The sequence below is a fragment of the Capsicum annuum genome, chromosome 7 (assembly GCF_002878395.1).
Source record: "Capsicum annuum cultivar UCD-10X-F1 chromosome 7, UCD10Xv1.1, whole genome shotgun sequence".
Taxonomy (NCBI): domain Eukaryota; kingdom Viridiplantae; phylum Streptophyta; class Magnoliopsida; order Solanales; family Solanaceae; genus Capsicum; species Capsicum annuum.
The window spans coordinates 68,785,907-68,793,459 of record NC_061117.1 but is presented as its reverse complement, the minus strand read 5'-3'; positions in this window follow the sequence as shown (position 1 = coordinate 68,793,459).

Genomic DNA, 7,553 nt, shown 5'->3' with positions numbered 1-7,553 from the left:
ACTACCATATAACGCCTTAAACAGGGCCATACAAATGCTAGAATAATAACCATTATTATATGCAAACTCTACAAAAGGCAAGTGGTCAACCCAAATACCACTAAAATCAATCACGCAAGCCCAAAGCATATCCTCTAAAGTCTTGATGGTCTTTTCTTCCTATCGATCCATCTGTGTGGGGAAAGTGGTACTAAGGGTCACCTTAGTCCCCAAACCTCACTGAAATGACCGCTAATAATGAGATAAGAACTGAGCACCATGATCTAAGATAATGGAAACCATAGCACCATGCAGCTTTACAATCTTCTAAATAAACAATCATGCATAATCCTAAGCAGAATAATTAGTCCTCACTGGCAAAAAGTAAGCAGACTTAGTCATCCTATCCATAATGAACAAAATAGAGTCAAACAAGTTTCTAAATCGTGGAAGACTGGTTACAAAATCTATGTTTATTACTTCCTATTTCTACACAGGCAACTCAATCTCTTAGGAAAGCCTAATAAGTCTCAAATGCTCCACTTTAACCTGCTGACACACCATAAACTTAGCCACAAAATTAGCTAAGTCCCTCTTCATGATATTCCACTATTAAATCTCCTTAAGATCATAATACATCTTTTTCGAACTAGGGTGAATCGAATAACGTGACTCATGGGCTTCAGCCAAGATTTTACCTCGTAGCCCATCCACATCGGGAACACAAACCTCCCTTGGTACCTCAAGATACCATAACCATAAATCTCAAAAACTATCACCTTCTGCTTACCCACATCATCCTTGATTTATATTAAGATAGGATCCAACACCTATTTCTCCTCTACCTCAGCACTAAGAGACGACTTCTCTACCTCTTGCATGAATACACCACCATCCTAAGAATCTATGAGACGAACTCCAAGATTATCCAAATGGTGAATATCCTTCACTAATTCCTAATTTTCCTCATCCATATGAGACAAGATCTCTATAGATAACCTGCTAAGAGCATCAACAACTACGTTATTTTTACCTGGGTGATAGTGAAGACTCATGTCATAGTTTTTGAACAAATCAAGCCATCTTCTTTTCCTGAGATTCAACTCCTTTTGGGTTAGCACATACTGCAGGCTCTTATGATTTGAAAAGATGTCAACATTGACCCCATACAAATAATGCCACTAAATCTTCAATATAAATACCACAACCAAAAACTCTAAATCATGAGTTAGATAATTCCTCTCAATAACTTTTAACTGCCTAGAAGCATACGCTACCACCTTGACATGCTGTATCAAAACACAACCAAGTCCCACATGGGATGTATCACAGTAAACCACAAGGCAATCACTACCCTCGGGCAGGGTCAAGATCGGAGCTAAAGTTAAATTATCTTTTATCTTTTCAAACTCCCCTCACAAGCATCAGACCATAGAATTTTCACCTTATTTTGAGTAAACCAAGTCAAAGGCGCAACAATAGATGAATAGCTCTCTATAAAACTGCTATAGTAACCCACTAAACCCAAAAAAATCTGAATATCAGTTGGAGTCATGGGTCTAACCCACTTTTTAACCACCAAAACTTTTTGAGGATCCACTATGATCCCCTCACTAGAAATGACATAACCTAGGAAGGTAACAACATTCAACCAAAACTCACATTTTAAAAACTTAGCATATAATTACTGATCCATTAAGGTTTACATCATAACACGAGGGTGATTTGCATATTCCACCTCTCTTTGAATACACCAAGATATTATCAAAAGATACAATTACGAATAAGTCCAAAAACTGATGAAATACCTGGTTCATGAGATCTATAAACAATACTAGGGCATTGGTCAAACCAAAAAACATAAACAAGAACTCAAAATGCCCATACCGAGTACAATAAAATGTCTTAGGGATATCCCCCTCCCTAATATTTAACTGATAATAGCCCGATTGAAGATCAATCTTAGAGAAATACTTATCCCCCTAAAGTTGGTCAATCAAATCATCAATCCTAGGAAGAGGGCACTTATTCTTCACTATCTCCTTTTTCAGTTGTTGGCAATCAATACGCATCTAAAGAGAACCATACTATTATGCATGAAAAGTACAAGAGCACCCCTTGAGACACACTAGGGAGAATAAAGCCCTTGTTAAGAAGATCCTTCAACTACTCCTTGAGTTTCTTCAATTCAGCCAGAGCCATTCTATAAGGAAGGATAAAGATAAGACGAGTGTTCAAAATAAGATTAATCCCAAAATCAATTTTCCTATCGGGAGGGATACCAGGAAAATCATTAGGGAAAACCTCAAGAAATTTACTAACCATGGGAATAGGTTGTAAGAAGGGACCTTCTGAATTAGAATCTTTAACCCAGACCAAATGATAGAGACACCTCTTGGAAATCAATTTTTGAGCTATAAGATATGATATGAACCTCCCCTTAGGCACTAGGGAACTCCTTTCCTGCTCAATAACTTACTCATTAGGAAATTCAAAAATGACATTATGAATCCGACAATCTAAAGAGGTATAGCACAAGTGCAACCAATCCATTCCCCTAAAACATCAAAATCTATCTTTTATAATTCAAAAAGATCTACAAAAGTTTCCCTACCACTAAAATATATCACATAAACTTTATAGACTCTCCTAGCAACAACAGTTACTCACCTGGGTAGAAACAAAAAAGGGTCTGAAATATACTCGGGACCAAAATTAAAATCCATAGCCACAAATGGGGTCATATAAGAAAGTGTAGACCCCGGATCAAGCAAAAAATACACATCTCAAGAAAAGAGTTTCAACATACTACAGACGACATCAGGTAATGCCTTAGACTCCTGACGAGTAGTAAGAGCATACAGATAATTTTTGCCAGTGCCGACACTAGAAGTAGAACCCTTAGGTGCAGGAGCTGATGAAGTGGCAACCAAAATCTTATTATCCCCTGAAGCAACTTTTCCCCGAGGGTAATTCTTCAACATATGTCTCTACTAGTCATAACTGAAACATCGATTCTTTCTCTTTTCATAAAACCATGATGCAAATTACCACAAAATTTATAAGGGGGATGCAATGAAGTTGACTGGGCCCTACTTTCCTGAGATTGAGGACCCTGTGCCCTATAAACATTACCATTATGAAAATGATGATTCTAAATAGCTTTAGTTAAGGAGCACTAGCCATCGAATAGGAACCTGAGTTGGCCCACTTCTTCTTAGACCATTTTCCCTAATCCCTACCACCTTGATACTGACCTTCACCCTAATTTGACTACCAAAACTTCTTACTCTACCTCTCCCCCATCTCTGCTTACTTCTTCCTCCTCCTCCTTAACCTTCTACATGTATCCCATAAGTCTAGAGATGTCCATGTCTTTATTTAACAAGGTATCCTTGATCACTAAAATCAACTCACGAGATAAACTAGAAGTAAATTTCCTTATTTTAGCCCTCATGATAGACACTCCCACAGGAGTATGATGAAAGAACTGATCTAATTTCAAAGCATACTCCTTCACTATCATCCTTCCATGCATTAAATTCACAAATGTAATGACCCTTCTGGTCATTTCTTATGATTCTACTTATATTTGTCATTAGAGATTTTCCATAACTTCTACAAGTCATTTATGACATGCTAGAACTGACAGTTCAGTTTCCAAGTAGTCCATTTGGTTTTCAGAACCATTTCCCCATTTTAAAGTCTTTGCTGGTTCCAAATGGCCATCAAGCAAAAACTTTAGTCAAATGCTATCAAATATGAATTTTGGTTACACCAGCAGCTTTAAAATATTTATTGTAGGTTGGGTATACCATTGGTTCGGTTCCCACTAAACCCTAACATATTTTGACCAGTTGGCCAGAAAGTTAATAAATTTGAAATTTAAGTGTAGGGCCCACAAATTGTCAAAATGACCTATAGAAAATAAAACTTCACCAACATGTCCAAAACAGCAAAATTAGTTTGGTTGTATATCTCGTTTACCCATATTGTACCCCAGATTCATCTCGAGGCCTTGGATGAAACTTGGAATCAAATTCTAAGTTTTAGCCATCGCCTAGTATAGTAAGGTACCGCTATTGCAGAGGAATTAGTATGATCATGATGGCCTTGATTGTGGCATGCATGGATGCTCGATCGTACTAGCTGAGGGCCTGGGATGAGATTGTCTAAATGGTCTTCTTTGTTGAGAATTGACCATTTTCCCCATGGTCTTGAGTCCCAAAACCCTAATAGAGACAATAGACCTTAAATTGAGGCTTGGGTTTTGATTGGGATCTTGAGTAACTTGCATAATCATGATTAACATTGAATATAAGGTATGAATCCTTTAAATTTTAGTGTTGAACTCTTAAATATTTGACCCAAAATCACAAATGGCTTGAGGTTTGGTTTTATCCCTAAATATGATTGTTTGCATTTCTTGAGGTTTATAACTCCCTAATGGTATTTAAACAATGGTTTTGTCTTGAAAACTCATATTTTATATGTAGGACCCACTTGGGGGTTTTTGGTATCATTTTGGACCCAAAGCACAATGGTGTAATGTGGGTGTTGATATTCTCATAATAATGCATAGATTATGTTGTTGATAGCTTGGTTCATGGAAGAATCTTTGAGAAAAGGAAAAGAAAAGATTGTTGGTTCATGAGCCATATCTAGATACAAGGCAGGTTAGGCTTATTTGTTCTAGATTGGGCTTTATTTTGGTATAATTGTGATTTCTTGATAAGATTGGGTGGGATCTTAGATGTTTAAATGGTAGATGGTAATGTTTGGGATTAGTTGAATCACTTAGGCTTTTGAACACATAAAATGTGATATTTGACTCATAGTCTAGAACCTTGGTTAGTTAGACTTGTTATCTCGTGAATAGCATGAGAATGCTCTAGTTTCTATAGTTAGATGAAAGTGATCTTGTTCACGACCTAGATATGCATAGTTGTGAATTGGCCTTAGATTCTTTAGATGACTTAAGAGTAATACTTGAGGAAGAATTATCCTATAAAACTAGTATAGATTGATAAGCCTTTAAGATAAGATTTAGATAACTTAGTCTAATTCAGGGTAGAAGCTAGACTTGAAGAACATAATTTGGGATATTAAAAATGAAACTTGATCCGCCTTAAGCTTGAACTATGTAGCTTCATTAGCGACCTAGATATTTGTTGAATGCCTAAAATATGCTTTTGGTAATATATGGCTAAACCCGGTAAATGGTTGATTTATGATGTTGATTTTGGGAATAATGTATGCACTCTATTGATTATCTTATTTTCATTATTTGGATAACATTGGAAAACCTTGTAAATTGAACCTATGGTTATATTATTACTTAACCTATTGGCTAGTTTACTATGTGAGTCTTGGATTATGTAAATACTCATATTTATGCTCAAGCCTAGATACTAAACTTTTGTTTGTGCCAAAGAATTCCTTTTGTGTTAGTGTTGTGAATCATGCCTAATAAGTGAGATTCTAGAAAGTATAACCATGACTAGTAATTGATCATGCTAGTAATCATGTCGAGCCCGGTAATGTGTGACTGTTCATGCCATATGGATATGCATGTTCATGTACTTATGTTAATGGTGAGATACTATGATATGCCTTTCCTTGCTTCTCTTACACTCTATTATTTGCGGGGCTTGTATTTGTCAATGATTTGGATATATATATATATATACATATATATATATATGTTAATGTTATGATGAATATTTATTCTATGGTGAATATTGATGATATTATGATGTCCGCTAAGTCTGGAGGATATATTGATAATATTATGATGCCCAGTAAGTCCGATTGATATATTGGTGATATTTTGATGCCCGATAGGTCCGTAGGATATATTAATGATGTTATGATGCCTGGTACATTCAGAGGATATGTTGATATTATGATGATGCCTGACAAGTTTGGATGATATATTGATGATATTATGATTCCCGGTACATCCATAAGATATATTGATAATATTATGATGTTCGGTAAATTTGGAGGATATATTGATAACAATATGATGTCCAGTATATCAGGAGGATATATTGATGATATTATGATGCCCGGTACATTCGGAGGATATATGGATTACATAATGATGTCGGTATATCCGGAGGATAGACTGATAATATTATAATTCCCAATACATCTGGAGGATATATTGATGTTATGTATGGTAAACATATGTATATATGTTTATGTGTGACTATGACTTTATATGATTACATCCGTGTGTGCCTTGAAGATATGATGCTAAGCATAGGATGTCGGTTATAATTCTTCAATCCTAATCACTTGTTTAGTGGTGTAGTTCTCACTACTGTTAAATGGTGAGTAGAAATAGAATATCCTGAATATAGAGTTAAAGCTAATTGGCAAGTGGAATTTTGTGTAGAAATAAGAATTCACCTAGTGGGTACTTTTTGCTTGAATAAAGGGATTAACTAAGGAATATTTCCTAGTTAAAAGAGTTGTGTGGTAACTAGTTGGCTACTAAGTGACTAATTTGTAATTTACTTGATGACTAGAAGTCTAGAATGATAGATAATGGACTATGTTAGTTGATATGTGATAACTAGCAATTATGGTTGCTATGTGGTCAATAGTGGCAGTAGGTTAGCATTGGTGATGAATAATGGTATCAATGACTAAGTATAAAGTTATTGGGTTGCAAAATGAGGATTTGTAGCTTATGATTCTAGATAGAAAAAGACGTTGGTTGATAGAATGATATGTCCATTAGGGGATATGTTACCTTTTTCTATATAATGACTAGTACGTCTATGATAACTAGATATAAGCTTGGGTCTAATGGTGTCTATGAATTAGTAGTGCATTTTGACTGGGTATGGACATTGGCTATTTAGTGAATAGTTGTTAGCGCTAACTCATGGTTAAGGTTTATGTAAAGAATCGTTTAGGCCATAAATGGAGATCCAATAAGGACGAGTGAATTAGTATCTTAATAATAAGTGTTGGTTAGTTAATGATGACTAGATAGAGTGTATTGATATCATAGATATCTAAATGAATATATGACTATGGTTATGATTACTTTTGAATATGTTATGTCATTTGTGGTAATTGATGATGATTATGGATCTTGGTAAATGACCGTGGATGGGAAATGTGAAAACCTTTGATAATTGTGAGTTGGTTATATATTTTTATATGTTGATGATTTGATCTATTGATACACTCTCCGGTGGTATGAGACACGGTGATGAGTTCTTTAATTTATGTTATTTTAGATGTAATTCCTAGTGGTATAGGACGCCGTAATAGATTCTTTTACTTTCTGCCATAATGGATGTATACGCGTGATGTGCTATAGAAATATAGCACTTTGGATGTATAAAACGAGGAAAATATTCAAGTTTCTGAGGCCTTTTGTTAGTTATGACCTATTTTGGGTATGTTTTACAAAAATCCATGATTTAGATGATAAGTTTGTGAAAATGATGAAAAGGGTGTTTTGGCCACTTTTAGAGAGATTATGGATGATGAGGATGTTTTTTATCTTGATCGTGATCAATGCATGTTCGAGATTAGAAGTAGAGCTGAAA